Here is an 18,637-nt window from a genome sequence, read left to right on the forward strand (position 1 = left end):
AGTGACCAAGTAAACCTTCCTGTGAGCCCATGAGGAAAATTAGCAACATCTTTCTTCTGTTTGGTATTAGAGGTTACATTTTTTCTTTGTTTATTGGTTTCTGAGACAGGGTTTCTCTGTACTGTTTTGGAGCCTGTCCTGGAACTAGCTCTATAGAACAGGCTGGCCTTGAACTGACAGAGATCAGCCTGCCTCTGCCTCCCAAGTGCTGGGATTAACGAGGTTACAAATCTAACCAGCTCCAAATAGAACACTTGGTATACTTTTGCTGTGGGTATATGTGTATAACACATATCCCACATACATTGTTGTTTGTTGATTGATAATTTTGAGAAGCTTCATATTTATGAGCCTGAATATTGCCAATTGCCTCTTCTTTACCCATTATTTCTTTATTGGATATTTTTCGTGTTTCTTATTATTCTCTGATATCCCTGTCTGTTAAGGATGATATTTGTTAGTATGTTTTATTTAGCTTTAAACTGTTTATGGTCTTAATATCTTTATGTAGAGAAGTTTCAAGTTTTATTTCAATCTTTCTTCCATACTTTTAGGATTATTGTTCCTTCAGAGAACTTAGACCAGAATATGAGTCTTTTCTTCAGATTTTTTTCCAACAATTTTATTGTTTTACCCTTCCTCTTTCCTTGGTGTCTTTGGCCCTTCTAAAATGTATTTCCATGTAAAGTAGACATAATCATCTAGCTTTGGTTTATACTAGAGAACATGGAAGGAGGAAAGAACAAAGTGTACTCAATGCACTCAATGTAGTTCCGGCTACCTGGCTTACAGCCCTGGAGAAAGACATTTAATTATGAAGGTAGGTGGGGTGGTCTTGGCCAGGTGAAAAGGGTGATGACCATAGGCTGGGTTAAGTAGAACATTAAAATTAGCAGGTGGAGCTTACATATGGGATAAATTTTATATTTAAAAACTTGGACCTGGACCTTAGTATAGGATCAAGAGAAATGAATCCATGTATCCACAAAAATTTCAGCCTAAGAATGCTAACTATAGCTGTTATTCTTATTGGCTCCAAATGTAGAGCAACCAAAAGAAGAATAGATGAATAGTGATAGTGACACAATGCAATACTACTTAGCAATAGAAATAGACTAACTCTTAATATACTCAGTAATGTAGATTAACCTCAATTCTTTCATTTTGAACAAACTAGACACACACAATATATATATATACATATATATATATACATATATACATATATGTATATATATATATATATATCATGTGAATCCATATGACATTTTAGAATTAGGCAAACCAATTTGAGTGTTAATAAAGGTCAGAAGTACCTCTGGGGGTGGATGTTACATGGGATGATGGATGAGATCATACAGGAGAGATGGAAATGAATGCTGTGTGAGCTAATTCAGGTAGCATGGAAGTAGGTGTATACATATATTTTATAGACATTTATCAAATTGCATGTATTTCTGTATTTCATACTATTTTTAAAAGTTAAGTTTTCGTAAAAGAAGGACCTGATCATTGGTGGAAAAGGCGCATCTTCACTGTACAGATGAAGCAACCGAATCCAAGGGATATAATGTTTTGAGTTGACATTTCAGGCCAGAGCTGCCTGGATTCCAGGAAATAGTCGAAGCCTGATAGAATAGTGACTCCCTTGACTAGCACCAGCAGGAGGAGCTACAGGATTTGGCACCACCCCTGGGGAAAGGGGATGCATAGATAGTCTCAGGATAGTAGTCAGTGAGGAAACAGCCCCAGCAAAATAAACCCATCACATTATATCCATCCCCATCCTGTGTGGCTTCCCAGTTTATCAATATGAACTGGCAGCCATTGGTACTTACAGGTAGCCAGAAGCAGAGTTCTCCTGGTCCCAATCATTCATTTGAATGTATTTGTTTTGGTATAATCAGAAAGCATGATAATACACTGCCATATCCAAGCAAAACACCTAAGCCCACAAGAAACAAGGGTGTCATGTAGTGTTCCAGGACTGGAAAAATACTGGCAGCTTCTCAATATACTTTAGAGACCTTACATATGGCTCTACTGATACATACCTGCTGGATCAGTCTTGCCAGCCTCTTTCTTTGGATATCGCCATTACACACAGGAGACACCATCACTGATGTTAAATATTCCTTTATGACATGTGCAGTCATGGCAAGACCTCACCAGTGCAGCACCCTGCCGCTGTCCAGGGTCCTGACTGAGCTTCCAACCCTTTACTTCTGCCCTTTGCAAGGACTTTGGGAGACAGTGAATGCCAGCCTGTGCAGGAGGAGGCTGTACCTTCTCATAGAACTTCTCAGAAAAATGGCACAAGCATTTACTAACTTGAGAGTAGTTCATCTCTAAGTTTCCATTGCTGTGGGAGAAAAAGCAATTGTTAGAGTCCTTAAACTAAGGCAAAGGCAGACCTCATTTAGAGGTGATTGCTGCATCCCAGGGACCGGCATTTGCTGTCAGCCACAGGTTAACCACAGGGCACTGGTGCCAATTCCAAAGCCTCCTAGACCTTTCGTTCCCTAGGAGGAAATTGCCAGCAGATGTGAAGAGTCATTAGAAAGAGAGGCTGGGGGTGGAGAATGCGCCATGTGGCAGGCCTGCTTTCTGTTCCTACTGAGGAAGAAGTGGGGAAGAAGATTCCGCTAGAGCCCTGGGACCCCAGTTAGACAGATGCATGTCTTCAGCCAGTGACAACATTGTGTTAAGAGCCTGCTGGGTAGGATGTGCTTCACATCAGAGCCATGGAGCCTGCCCTGTGAAAGCTCACAGTTCATGGAGGAATGCAGACTATCCTTAGTTACTGCTGGGGCTATCCAGATTGACTGTATAAAACAAAGGCTACCTGCAAATGGTGTGCTATCAGTACATTATTAACAGGAGCTAAATGAAGACCTTGACTCCAAATGTGTCCTATGTAGTTAAAGATATTCAATGGGAGGCAATACTGTCCTCCAGGGGATTCGGACCATGTCTGGAGACACTTTGATCACCACTAGCAGTGATATCACTAGTACCCAGGAAGCACTGGAGAGGGATGCTTTAAAATAAACAACAAACGTGACTGAGGAATCTCCTCCATTAGCAAAGTACTTTCTGTGCCACCTCTATAAACAAAGTTGGGAATCGTGGTGCATTCATGTAATCCAGTGCTGGGGAGAGAGAGACAAAGCTATCTCTGGTGCTCATCAAACTGAATCAGTGAGCTCCAGGACAATGAGAGACCCTGCCTAAAATAAAAACACAATATGGTAGAAAGATCTTGAATATTGATACCTTAGGTTCAACTGTAGTGCCACCCTGCATGCATATGTATGCATGTATGTTCACATGCACACACATACACACACACACACACACACACACACACACACACACACACACACACCTGTGAATAACACCTCATAAGGGACTATATGGCTCTGAATGCTCCTAGAACTGAAACATTGCTAGAAGAGAACAAAGAAGCAAGAAGGTATTTTCTCAAACTCTTGACTCCCCCGCCTCTAATCTTGTTCCAGTGCCTCTGAGTTACCGAACCCAGCTAGAATCCTGAGCCTGGGAGATCAGTGGGGGCAGCCTGTACAAGTCAGCTGCTTCCTTGCTCCCTGGTGTTGTTAGTTGATGCCCTTACAAGGTGAAAGGACCAAACTGAACCCACAGCTCCCAGTGAGCTTCACTTCTGCTCAGACAGCAGGGCAGGGGCTTGGTGGCCCCAGCTTGCTCCCTTTGTCATCTTTGCTGCTGCTGCTGCTGCTGCTCTTTTAATGTTGGCTGTCAGAATGAGGGCAGGCCATGAAGGTGGGAGCTGCGGGAAGAGAAAACGAGCCAGGGTAGGGAGCTGGGGGAGAGTTTTGCCTGCAGTGTTACTGAGATATAGATTTTCACACAGTTCACAAGCTTCTCACCCCCTGTCTGGTTTGGATGAGAAAGTATGAATTAAGTAGCTACAATATTTTTTCTAGCACAATGAACTTTAAAAATGGAATTGCTGGGCAAAGCAATGAGTGACTGTTCAGTAAACAGACTAAGTACAATTACATTGTGGTTGTTTCAGCTGTGACATTTCTTTGGGAACAGAATAGTTTCAGCATGGATGTTTGGAGACCATGTTATCCTCGCTTCTTGGAACACATAATCTTCCAGTTAGGGGTCAAAGAGCATCAGAGTAGTCACTCTCATTGATATGAAGATTCCAGTCCGTTCATGATTACAGATCACATACTGTCCATCCTTCCAGTAACAGCAGAATTTAAAAATACACAGAAACAAATTAAAGTACTAAAAACAAAACAAAACAGAAGAGACTTGGCTTGTTCCTGCCAAACTCTTTATGTCTAGCATCACCAACTGAGGAGGGTGGATGTTCAGTGTGCATAACCCTAACCCTAACCCTAACCCTCACCTAGTGCACTTCAATGAATGAACACAACAGTGAGGGAATGCTCACAGTAGACATTTAAAGCATGATCTCAAGACCAAAGCAGCTTTCTATCAGGAACTGTGCATCCCAGACTATCCTGTCTACTGCACAGAACTGCTGAGTGTGCAGAATGCTGGCATCATCCAGTTGATTAAAATGTCTGGAAAAGCATATGTTCAAGGACAAGAGACACACATGCCTTGCTCAGTGCTACCTTTAGGTTTGTGACATGGTCTCAGACTATGAGCAAAATCATCACTTTTTGAATGAAGATATAACATCTGTGGTTTCTTTCGCTGGTCATTAGCTTCCACTTATTCAGTTACAAAGTTAAGGATGAATTGATTAGAAGATGATGTTTATTGAGCTTCCTTAACCACAGTGTGTATAGATGCTGGTGACCATAGTTTTTTTAATCTTCATAGAAACTAGCATTGGGATAGGTGTCATGCTGGGTACAGGTTCTAGGAGAAAATAATCTTTGTTCTAAGCTGTGATCCTCTGACTTGTGAGGAATTCAGAGAGCTACTTTGTGTGTCTGGACTTTTGTTTCTTCATCTATGAAATTATAGTAACAATTTACCCCATTTTAGTAAGACTGAATTAGCAAATATATAAAACATAAAAGGGGACTAGGGAGATGGCGTGACCAGTAAAGTGATTGTTTCTTAAGCAAGAGGGCCAGAGTTTGGATCCCATGCATCCATGTAAAAATCCAGGGATAATTGTACATAGTAATATTAGAGCCAGGGAGACAAAAGTAGACATATTTTTGCTGATTGCTGACCAGCCAATCTAGTAAGCCCAATTGGTGATTTCCAGGTTCAGTGAGAGGCCACCTCAGAAACTAAAGTGGAGTGTGATTCAGAAAGACACCTCTGACCTCCACAGGCACTCACAATCACATGCATGAGCACCCACATGCATGCATGCATGCATGCATACACACACATGCACGCTCACATGTGCACACATACACACACACACACCATTTTAGTAGCATATTAATAGTCCTGAATGCCAAGAGCTATGGCCTGAACCACCAGCCTCCACTTAATGGATATTGCTGAACTCGTATTTTATCTTTCTCTTCAGTGGTGGATGCTGCCTGTAATCAGTTTCCTTCTGAGTCTCATGGGATTTTTGGAAGATTTGAGTGAGATATAAAGAATGAGAAAGAAATAAAAGAATCTGCTACACACTTAGGCACACCTATTTTTAGCCCCAAGGGAGGATGCAGGGCCTCAGTAACTTGAGTTAACTTGAAGGCAGCATATCTAGGAGAATGGGGGAAAGCTTTCCACATGAAAACACTATGCCTTTTGTCATCTGAGCTAAGTGGGTCCCTGCCTGAGAGGATTTTGTGAACCATCCCAGAGGAAAAAATCTTCAATACAGTCTTCACTGCTTAATACTTGGGCAACTTGAGAATCACTTTACCTCTCAGGGCCTATGTTTTATCTTCTTATTTCCTTCATCCTAGTCTTTGATAAAATGTCACCTTCTTAGAGAGACGTTTTATATTAACCAGCTTTATTATAGTAACAGAGAAATAATATTGTGGCTTCACAACAGACTTTCTTTTTATTGCTTTCATCCTCCATTAGGCATGGGCTTCCTAGGGACAGTTGCTCTAGACTCTGGATTCTATAGAGTAGTTATCAGCCTTTGAAGAAGCTATGTGGCACTATAGGGTGTTGCATCTTCACGGTGAAGGGCAGGTGTTAGAGACTGAGCTGAAGACTGCATTCTCTTTGGATGGAGTATATGCCATGGCTCCTTACATCCTGTTGGACAGGTCAAGACTTGTGATAAACCTCTTTCACTGGGTATATTAGCTGGCAGAGAGAGAGATTACAAGTCATGTGGCCAAGGAATGATGACAGAAGGACTAGATATTGAAGGAAAATTGGTATTAGCCTACCTACTGTAACTCTTTGGATGGTATTACTAAGCTGCAGTGAGCTATGTCATCAGTGTTGCCTACCTGAATCTCAGATCCCCTGTGCTCACAATTTGCATTATCGTCCTATGAAATTGGCTTACTTAGCTTTCCTATTGTCTGTCTGTACCTGCCTACAGGTGCAGGCATACCTCTTTCTACAGGGAGATCTTCAAAGTCTGGGGCAGTAGCACACATAATTTAAGTTGATTCGCTGAGTAATCTTTTGTGCAGAGATGAAATAGGCAATGGACCAAGGGTTTCTCTGAGCACCAAGTCCTCCCCTTCATACTGAGAGCATCCTGTCCCTTTAGATTCCTCTACCTTTCATGTGATTTGGCAATGAAGCCCTGAATTTTTCTGAAGATCACATTGGAGCTCTCATTTGTTATTCATCTCCCACAGTCTTGTCCGCTAACAACAATTTACCTTTCTCTGTAGATGAAATATTAGGACAAGGTACCAGGATAGGCAGTTTTCCACAAATTTCTATAGAATTCAAATGCTCAAATGTGACAATTGTTGACTTAAGGTATTCTCTTTTTATAAAGAAGTGTGGTCAGTTTTAAGAATCATAAAAATAGAAACAACCCTAAATAAAAGTTCCTTTAAAATCTTCTTTTACATTTTTAAATGCTGCTTCCAGCATTCAATACAGCCTTAATTTTATTATTGTCATTGACAATTGAGCACAAATTTGGCTAGCTTAAGTTTGATGAGCAGCCAATGGAGTCTAAAAATTTACCATTTTCAACGCGGCTTAATGAGTCTCGTCATTGCCTTGGCTTTACGGTCCTTTGCTTCTCATTATAAATGTGCGTTTCCATAATTTCATTTCAATACTCTGTCTTCGCAGAATAATAATGAATGACACATGAAAAACTCAAAGTATTCATTCCAGCATGTTTTCTATGCAGCCACTAAGCACCTGCCATTACTGGAGGTGGTAGAGTCCCTGTGGGAAATGAGAGGACAACTTCCCTGCCCTCTTGAAGTTGACAGGCTCTCTGAAGAGTTCTCTGCATTAATGCTTTTGTGAAGGGGGATGTCATAGTATTAAGTGAGCCCAGGAGAAAGTGGTAATTGTTGTTTGATGGCTGTTTTTCTCTCTTTTTGTTTGGTTTGTTTGTTTGTGTTTAAATTCTAGTAATGTGCAAAGCTTAAGGTTTTAGCGAAAGCGTGTTTTAAGGGTAGTAGATGATGAACGGTTTCAGGATGAACAAACAGAACTTGAGGGAAGAGTTTGCTGAGTGGTTAGAGAGAGGAAAGGGAAGATGAGCAGTTAGAAAGAGGGGAAGGGGAAGCTGAGTGGTTAGAGAGAGGAAAGGGGAGCTGAGCGGTTAGAAAGAGGGGAAGGGAAAGCTGAGTGGTTAGAGAGAGGAAGGGAAGCTGGGTCTCTAGAGAGAGGAAGGGGAAGCTGGGTGGTGAAGATCAATAGTAGGAGGAGAGGACATACATTTGAAAGCTTATGAGATTTTGTAGTTATAAAAATGAGGGAGGACTAGAGGAGGAATTGTGTTCTCATCCAGGAGCACCCTCCCTGGAGTCTTTCTAAAGCTTCTGGCAAGCTGAAAGGGCTCTGTTCAAGCTTAGTGTTCCCCCATGTCAGGAATCAGGACTCCTGGGAACCTGGAGAGCTGTGTCCAGAGGCATGTTCCCATGTCAGAGTGGATACCTCTAGCCCTCATAACTGGAGTTGGATTGAGGAATTGGTTAATGAAACTTGGCACAGCTCTAAGGATGTTTATCCACTACTGGGACCCTAATGCCTAGAGAGGAAATACAAGGGGATGGAGGGCTTACACTGGAGAGCTAAACAGCTTATCTTGGATAGAACTTGGGTGGCTCTAAGAAGACCATGTCTGACTTCCCTCTTGCCCGTCCCAAGCAGGAGACTGACCCATTCTCTAATGAGCCCCTGCCCCAGCTAAGCTCTTTGCAAAGACAGAAATATTTCAGTTCTAGGGGAGACCTCAGTGGTGGTACTCTTGCCTTGAATCCAGGAGATCATGGACTGCATCCCTCAGAGTTCCAAACAATATAGAAAACCTGATGTGCGAGGCATGGGCACAACCAAAGCAGACTTTGATAGGCTGTGAGGTAGAAGTATACTGTGGAGAGTGCTTCTCTGCATGCTATCTTCCTCACTCCTCCTCTATTGCTGTTGAGGTGGGATGTAGGGGAAAGCCATTGGTTTTTAGGAATAGAACAAATAAAACTGTCAAAACAAATGTATGTGATACTTAAACCTGTTACAGGAACAGACCATGTCAAACTAGGTTCACTAATGAATGCCCACATGGAATATGTTATATCAATCAAGCATATTACCATTTGGTAAAGAAAAAGTATATTCTATGTTTCAGGCTATGTCATCCTTGAGGTTCAAAAAGTCTGGAGTGAGGAAGGGGCTGTAATCATGGCTCAGCACTTACTGCTTTTACAGAGGACCTGGCTTCAGTTCCCAGAACCAACATGGAGGTACACATCTGTAACTCTGGTTCCAGGGGATCTGATGCCCTTATCTGATTTCCAGGGTTACCAAGCACACATGTGGCACACATATATGCACCAGCAGGTAAAACACCTAAACACACAAAATAAAAACAAACAAATCTTTTAAAAAATCAATTATGTATGAATAAAAAAATGAATACAAACATGTGTGGTCTTCTTGACAGGGTTTTGTGTAAGTAGACTGGTGTATGTAGAGTGTGCATGCATGCATGTGTATGTGCCTGTGAAGGGCAAGTGTGTGTTTATATGTGTGTGTGGTGTGTATGTGGAGGAGTATGAGTGTGTGTGTGTCTGTGGGGGGGGTGTTTTATTGTCTTTTGCATCTGGCATTCCATATTCATTGCCCGGTCAATGGGGTCCCAATGATATGTTAGGATCCTTTAAGCAGGAACCAAACCATGTAATGATTCATTGCTACATAATGCCCCCAACACATCCCTAAGTCATAAACTGTGGGTATTCACTACACTTGTCAAGGCATCCTAGTTTACAAAGTTCACTTAAGTGCTGTTCCAGAATCCTCCCAAGGCCTCATTTACTTCTTGGACTGCAGGTTTATAAATAATTATGATATACCACCTGGATACTGGGCACAGGGTAAACAGAAATGATTGACAAGTGTTCCCTGCTTTTAAAGTGAATACTTACTAGCAATGGACTCTTGAATGTTCCTAAGGTATTCTCATGTAATGTTTGATTTTCTATAAAAGCCCATTGAGAGTCCTGCATTCTGTAGTTCCAGGCTTAGCTCCTGTTCATTCACACAGAGATGAATGGGAAGAGCTATCATACTATCAATGGTGCCCATTAGAGTCCCCTGATTCCCTGGGAACCACCTCAGACACTTACTCTTGCCAACACAAAAGCTAATACAGCCTCCTTTACACCAAGGACTCCCTTATCCTAACATTAGACATGGGCTCTCAGCATGAATAAGCTGCCCTAGCAGCATTTCAGACTTATCTGTATGTTTTCAAATGAGGATAGAAGTTCTTCTTGGCTTATAAAATTAAGACATTTTTTACCAGCTACAGAGAAACATCTTTCAGAAGGAAAAATAATAATCTTACCACAAAGATGTAATTCTATTAATGATCTATTTGATCATGTGGGTCTCCTACAAATGTAGCTTTTTAATAATTTTTGCCATCTTTGCAACTGTTAAGTGTGTAATGAGGAGAAACATCTGTGTCTTATATCAATAATTTATTATTTGGGGTAAAGCCCAAGAAACTGACTTGCTAACACAAAGTCTGTGGAGCTATGCCATCATTGAATTTTCTATTTTTATTTATTTTTTAATCTTGGCCAGTAATGAACAAAGAGAGCCCTTTATTCATAGATGTTATTTTCTTAATTAATAACCATGATGCTCATGTCATTTATCATTTACTGTCTGTTCTAAATGTCAATGGCCTATTTATATCATCTGTCCATTTTTAGAAGCTGTCTTGGTTGCCTTTTACTTACAGATTTGTAGGTGAGATGAATTTTATATATAAACAGGGACTTTCCATTTTTGTGTGTTACAAATAGCAATCTTGATTTTCATTTCCCTTTAAATTTTGTTTTAGATATACTTAAGAATTTAGTTATAATACAGATAAGTAAGTATTTTCAGCATAAAAGTAAACATATACCCAAGGCAGAAAGTTCAGAAAGGGAGAAATACAGTATTGTGTTTTCACATTCAATGTGTACATATTATATAAATACAGTATTGTTTATGTTTTATGATTATCAGTACATCTAAGCACTTTATTAGGATGCCTAATATTCTGTTGCAATAATATTTATTTTTAATAGATGATAATCTTCATAAGTCTTAATTTTATATCCAAATGAACCCAATTACAATGCACTATATTAGCCACTGGCAATGTAGCTTTGAAGGAACCCAGATCATTCCTCAGGGTCCATTATTGGACCATACATTTCTTTTTTGTTTTTTCCTTTTTTTAAATTTAAATTTGAAACAAGGTTGTTTTACATGTCAATCCCAGTTCCCTTAACCTCCCATCCTCCCCTAGCATCCCCACCAAACCCAGCCCATCCCCTTTCTGCTTCTCAAGGAGGGTGAGACCTTCCATGAGGAGTTTTCAAAGTCTGACTTATCATTTGGGGTAGGGCCTAGGCCCTCCCCTATGAGTCTAAGCTGAGAAAGTATCCCTCTATGTGAGATGAGTTCCCAAAGTCCATTCATATACTTGAGTTTTACAAAGGAGATACACTGACTGTGGAATAAAATGATATCTGAGATTGTATTGGTAGTGAAGGAAACTAGGAACCTGTTTGAAAGAAATATTTACATCAAGTCTATTACAAAACCGTATCTAGTCATGCATATGCATGATGCCTGTATGGGTACACACACACACACACACACACACACACACACACACACACACACGGGGGGGGGCACCATGCCTCAGTCAAATTAACTATCAGAGGAGGGGTTAGACCTTTTTCCTGAATTCTGAAGAACAATGCAGAAGGTTCAAGAATTACAGACATACTTTTAATGAATGGAGTTATTAATTAATTTTACGTGTGTGTGGGGGGGGACAAAATGTCATGCTCAGGGATGGTCAACTTCATTTTTTTTGAGAGACAGTTGCTCACTTGGACCTGGGTTTTGCTGATTCAACTCAGGAACTACTTATCTCTGCCTCTGTAGCAATGCCATTGCAAGTATGTATCATCACAATCAGTTTTTTGTGTGAGTGCTAGGGATAAAATTTAGGTCCTCATTCTTGTGTGGCAAACATTTTACTAGGAAGCTATTTACCAAGCTGGGGAGAATTCTTGGAAAGGCAAATTTGGAAGAAATGTCTTAGAAAGAGTGTAAGAGAGCCGGGTGTACCCTGGTTTTACAATTGGAATAACCTAACTGTCTAGGACCACACCTAGGAGTTTGAATTAAGTTGGTTTGGCACATCCTTGTTATCAGATTCCTAGACTCTAGAAAGCTGAAAGGAACCCATCTTGAGAAGCACTGACATGTCTTTAGAGAACCAGGAGTTGGTTCTGACACTTTAGGACATCTTTGGAGAACTTCATGAAATAGACTGCAAGGACCCAGTTTCTGGAAGATACACGTTTAAGACATTCAAAGATCATACTCATTATACTGGTCTAAGGTCTAAACTTAAGGAATTACTATAGAGATCGAATAAGAGGACACCAACGCTATTCCACAGCTTGTATATCTCCTTTGTCATTCTCAACTATGCCAAACAGTGGTACAACGAGAAGATTCAAAACAGAAAGGAAACGCACTAACAACAGTTTAGAGAAGAAGAATGGGTCTTGGGAGAAGGGACTTAACTACTTTGAATGGTGCAGGGGCATCAGGGTAGCTGAAGACCAAGATCCAACCTTGGCTTAGGTGATGAGCCCGTGGATGACCTTGGGACTTCACTGAGACTTCTGGGCAAATGAAGATTAGTATAGGTTGAAGATAAAATGGGATGTGATGATGAAGGAAAAATTCATTTTAGAGAGTCTTTGGAGGAAGACTTGAGCTAAGTTATCATTGAATTTTTGTGTTATTTTCAATTTTCCATTAATGTATTTTAGAGAACATTGTTACAAATGCATCAATGCAGATTTCATGTGACTCTTTCCAATAAATTCTTCGAATTAGAGTTGCTGAATGAAAAATTATTCAGTTTGAACTATGGATAAAAAACATAGATAAGAAATATAAAGAATCAGACTGAGTTCTAAAACCAATTGGATTATAATTCAAGGGATTTCTGACCACTCTGCTCCATCACTAGCCCATCCAGTTTTCATTTCAACCCATGAAAATATCATAGTCTTAAAGCCTTATTGTTAAGTTTTCAGTTCTTTGATAGCAAAGTAGGACAGTTTTGAGTGTTTGCTGCTTCCTGCGCGTATTTTCTTTTGGAAGTTACAACTTTGCCACCCTTATAGTGTCACCCAGGAGACAATTATCTGTTTGTCTGACTGAATTGTGAAGAATGTTTATGTATTAATGGCATTAGTCTTGGTTACCTCTACACATGGAAATCATTTGCCTATTTAGCAATTTTCTGTGATATTGGGGAAATGGTGTAGTTTATGTTTTGAATTTATCTTTAATGGTTTATCTTTGAAATCATATTTTAAAAGTTTCCCCTGAAAACATATATTCTAAACATTTATCTAAGCTTCAGTGTCTGAGAGTTTATTCCCTCCGAGATTTGTTTGGGGTATAGTGTGATCTTTCTCAGATAGTTATGACATTAAAACAGTATCACTGATAAAGCCAACATTAATTATCCCACTGTTCCAAAAAGTCACCTTCAGGTTCTGGTATTTGCATTTGTATTCTTGATATCATTCTGTTGATGATTTCTGGTCTCATTTTCATCATAAATATAGAAAAAAAAACCTGAAATATTTGCGTTACTGACAATTCTCTCATGTTTATTCTCTTAATCATTTATGCAGTGAACACCATATTGAAAAGAATGGCCTAGAAATGAGGCGATGGTCATGCGAAGCAATGCTGAGTCCTACATTGGTGTTAATCATAAATCATAAAGATTATCCCTTTACACACAAAGAGATGTAAGGAGTACAGGTTTTTCCGCCCGCCGCCTGGTCTTGTCCCACCACTGCACCAGCCCCAAATAACACACAGAGACTCTGTATTTGATATGATGCTGTTAGCCAGGTACTAGTTTCTTATCGGCTAGCTCTGTCTTAATTATTAACCCATTTCTATGTATTTCCACGTGGTCTTACCGAGAGTGGAGGAATGGCGATTCTGTTCTCTCCAGACTCCCCATGCTGACTCCTCCTTACTACTTCCTATTTCCTCCTTGTTTCCTAGTCCCTCCTATCTTCCTTAAAAGCCAACAGTGCTTTATTCATTAACCAGTATGAGAAACATATATACAGAATGACATCTCCCATCAAAGAGAAATGAAGGTCTGAAACTAGAATACTCAGGAAGATAGTGTTTAAACCAGAGAAGGACATTAGAAAGGGGGCCTTCAGGAGACTCATCAAGCAGCTAGTATAGAAAGGCTAGAGACAGAAAGAACTTGACCTGATGATGGTTACATTAGTCAGATCAGTGTCCAAAAACACCAAGGCAAGTGAGCGGTTCCAAAAGGCAGGGCTAGTCCACATCCTTATCACTCAACAAGTGAGGGAGCAGCATTTCTCAACAAGATGGAACAGAAGTCCACATTGCCCAGCAAGAAATTGCCAATACACAATTTAAATTCATAGATTCAAACTTCTTCTTACCACAGATGCAGACAGGAATACTCAATGCAAGCTTGTTACACCAGATAAGAATTAACTACATCGTACGTAAGGGAAAATGCACTTAGTCAAACAAACAATCAAAAAAACTCTTCTCGGGTTTAGCCATCCATTTCAAATTTTTATAGAAAATTGTGTAGGCAGCATCAATTATGCTTGGGCAAATTTAGACTAATTAATGGGTTGACTAAGATAATTATTGAAATTTGTCTATGGATGAAAGGAGGAAAGATGAGCCATTTAGATTGGTTTTTGTGTGTGCCTGATGACTATTCTAAAAGAATGGGCCCACTGACAGCCTATGAAATGGGAGTGGCCCATTTCTTCTCTGGGTATGATGATAGAGTAACAAGGCAGCTGTTTTAATCAACACATTAGGATTAATGCCTTAAAAATTCCAATATGGATAAACACATAGAATGTGCAACCTTTGTACAGGAATATGTAATTTATGGGGTGTCAACAATATACAAAAATTCTTTGAGATGGTGTGTGTGTGTGTGTGTGTGTGTGTGTGTGTGTGTGTGTGTGTCCTTTCTCATTGGTGTTCAAGTAGAGATGAGGCTCCTGAAGCTTACAGGGGTTAAATAGATAACCAGGTTGTATAAACTATCACAAGGGGAATGTGGACAGTTTTGTTGCTCATATTCTCTGTGTTCTGTCTCTTCCTGGAAGCTTCCTTGGGCGGTAATTTATTTGTTGTAATGACGAAGTCATTGCTCAAACTAGACTGGTATTTACTGAGAAATGTCTTCCAAAGCAAGTGTTTGACATACAGTGCGTCCTTCTCATTTCCTTCTAGTCATACTAAAACATTGAAAAATGTTTCCTGGATCTGCGTTTTCATTCCAGGGAGCTGGAATGAAATTTATTTAAAACAACAAATGAGCTTCATCCTGCCTCAACCCGATACAGCAAACTTTGTTGATTCCTAGAGGGGGTCTTACCCACTCTGCGAGTGGATGAGGGGAGGTGAAAAGGGGGGAAGGCAGGGGACAGGAGAAGGGGAACTGGAGTCAGTATGTAAAACGAAAAGTAACATTTTTAAAATAAATAAAAAAGAAAAGCAACAACAACAACAACAAAACTAGATCTATCTATGGAGGCTAAAGGCTTGCCTTCCTGTTCTGAACTGGTACTGCCTATTCTAAATGGGCATGTCTGTTCTAGGCAGATTAATAAGTAGATGCCTCTCCACATGGCACCTCTATACTACTTCTTAAGTATTTATCCATGAAGACCATGTAAAACTGAGATTTTGTTCTGATATCTAGTACAGCTGAATGCTAGACCTGTTTATAATATCTGATCATATATAGGTGCAGATTTATAAAGAAGACACCATTCTTATTTCTTTCTTGTCATTTACTTGTGTAAATCCCTTGTGTTCTCTCCCTCCTTCCCTCCTTTGATCCTTCCCTTCCTCTGTGTGTGTGTGTGTGTGTGTGTGTGTGTGTGTGGGTGTGTGTGTACTTGTTTCTGTGTATGTAGATGCATGTGTGGAGGTCAGATTTTTTTCAAAACAGGATCTCTCACTTAACCTGGAACTTGTCAAGTAGGTTAAGCTGTCTGGCCAGCAAGCCCCTGACTGAGTCTTTCTTTGTCTCCCAGCTCTGCAGTAACAAGTATGCTCCACCACACCATACCACACTTTTTAATGTGTGTTCTGGGGATCACACTTGGGCCCTCTTGCTTTTAAGGCAAATACTTTACCCACTGAGCCCTCCCTCACCTTTTATTTTATTAACATACTTAATCAAACTTTTTTGCTAACATTCTGGACACATGTTACACAGAGCAATCATTTACATCTCATTCAACTCTATCCTGCTTTAAATCAATGCAGCTTTGGAAAGTCTTGTGTGGGTTATGAATGAACATCCTACCTATAACATTTAACCCCTCCATAACAGTATATGTTTTTCTTAGCTCCTTTCCATGATGGATACACAGATTGCATGTAAGGCACACTACTTTTTGTGGTATATGTTCACACATATATCTACTCGTGGAGGTCTATGAGAAAGTCTATGGGCTGGAAGACAGGATTTCATACTGAGCATCCTTTTCCCAAACAGTTGCTCCAGTCTGTGCCTCTGCAGTTACAGCAGGCTCCTCCTCTATCCTCACAGCTCTTCCTATACAGGGTTGTCTTGCTTGTTTACTTCTTTGCCATTCTATTTAATTTAAATTCCATTGTCTCAGTTTCCATCTCTTAATCAAAGAGCAATCAGCTAATGAGTTTGGATATCAATCCCAAGCCTATTATCTCTTCTCCTTTATTAATTGTCTGTTCATATAACTTGACCCTTATTCTTTTTATTTTTTATTTTTTCTAGAGGAATGGTCCTGACACTTCTATTAAGTTTTTATGATTTGCATTTTTATTCTTGTTATCATTCTATTGATGATTTTGATACTTTCAAATGTCATATGTGTCTGCTCTGGCCTGTCTTCAGTTTTTCTCTTTTCTCTTCTTTTTTTGTGTTAGTCCATAGGTTATATGAAAATAAAATCACTCAATGTTATGTTTTTTAATGCCTCTCTTTCATGTTTTTGACAATTTCTCTACCCTCATGTCACAAAGATATTTTTCCATATTTTCCTCTATTAACTTTATAGCCTGTTTTGTGTATTTTAATACCATACCTGATCCCATTGTTATAAAAGTCTATGTTTTGTTCTTCTTCAGGAGCCAGCATTCCCAGCATATCATTAATCTGATTGTTAAGTACTATTGGGGTATAATTTGCTTTTTATCATGTCATACATTTTTATATTTCAGTAATGAATTGTAAGCTTCACTGTTGACTTCTGTTCTACTCATGCCTTCTTAATTTATCCCAATATTGATTTGGGAATATCCAATCCCACACCTTTGTCATTTATTAATTTATATCCTTTTGTATAAATTTTAAATTTATCTAATTATTAGGCATCAGTTGGAACTTTTAGAAATTTTGCATTGATCTTATAGATGAATTTAGTTTGAAAAGGTGATGTATTTGTTGCATTATTGTATGCTTTCCAATAACATGAAATTTGTACATCCATTCAGTTGTACATGTTCACTATTACATTTTATTAATCTGTGAATGTATATTTATAGGTATAAAACCCAAACATGTTAGGGAAAGAAGGAAGTTCTCTCTTTTTATCTCTCTGTATCTGTCTCTCTCTCTGTGTGTGTGTGTATCCGTGTACATAGTGTGGGTAAACATATTACACTATGAGAATGTGGAGGTCAGAGGACATTCCAGGTATAAGTTCTTGCCTTCTGTCTTTTTTGAGACAGAATCTCTTTGGGTAGCCCCATGTAGAGCATGCTAGCTTGTCCATAAGCTTGAAATAAGAAAGCTGGCAATATAGATGCACATTACTAGGTCTAGCTTTACATGTGTTCTGAGAATCCAAACTCATGTTTTCATGCTTGCCCAGCAAGTACTTTTCTCACTGAGCCATTTCCCTAGTCTCATACAATATACTCCTTCATTTGTCTTCATGTACACCTTGTAAATTCTTGATTATTACTTAAGCATGTTAGTTTTTACTGTCATAGTAGAGCGTAAGATATATAATTTTTACTGTTTTTTTTTAACCTGGTTATTAATGGTGTGGAAAGTGCTATTGATTTTTAGGGTTAACTTTTTATATAGCTACATACTAAAGCTTTTACTGATAAGCTTTTATAGATTTGGATTTTGGATAGCTTGTTATGCATCTTCCCCCCCCCACTGTTTTTTTGGTATATGTGGTTGCATTATCTGCAATATTGAGCATGTTATTTCTTAAAATGTCTATCTCAGTTTTTGGTGGAGATGTGAACAGACATTTACTCCACCCAGGTAGGGAATCAGCAACAACAGCAAAAGCAAAGTAAATGCCACCAGTAAGTCCAGCTTGATAAAATAATGTTTATTTGGGTTACTTACAGGAACATGAACAAGACAGCCCATCACTGAAAGCCTGCCTTAACATGGGTAATGATTTGTGAAAGCTGGAATCCTAGTGCTTGCTAAACAGCTTGCAGGCAGCTCAGGAGTTTGCAGAATCTCTTCTCTTCAGCAGTCCTTGCTATTTACATAATCATGAAGAGAGAAGGGCTTTGTGAGTCTGGTAAGTTTCAGGAAGTCCCTGAAACTTATGAGTTGTTTCCTTCTTTAGTCATAATGGACTTTTCTTTTCCTTTAGAATACCTGAGCATTAACCACTTCCCCTTAGAGCTTCCTAAATCACAAGGAGTTTGCTTCCTGAAGAGATGGATTCAGTTCAGATGAAATTGCTACTTAACTTGTCCAGTCTGAGTTCTTTTTTTCTTTGATTGGGTGTCTTTGTCTTATTTACAATCTTAAAATATACACTTTAAGGCTTTTAAAAGATATTTACTCTTTATTGAAGGGTGTAAGTGTATATGCCTTTTAAATAGTTAATAGTATTATCTTATTTTTAGTTGTGTGGTATTTCTAATCAAA

General features: G+C 39.3%; 1 protein-coding gene across 1 annotated transcript in view; it reads left to right on the forward strand.

The window, feature by feature from the left end:
* Window positions 1-18,637, forward strand: part of Ptprt (protein tyrosine phosphatase receptor type T) — a 1,080,054-nt gene that overhangs the window by 599,041 nt on the left and 462,376 nt on the right. The window lies entirely within an intron of this gene.

Source organism: Phodopus roborovskii, unplaced genomic scaffold (assembly GCF_943737965.1).
Source record: "Phodopus roborovskii unplaced genomic scaffold, PHOROB, whole genome shotgun sequence".
NCBI classification, from domain to species: domain Eukaryota; kingdom Metazoa; phylum Chordata; class Mammalia; order Rodentia; family Cricetidae; genus Phodopus; species Phodopus roborovskii.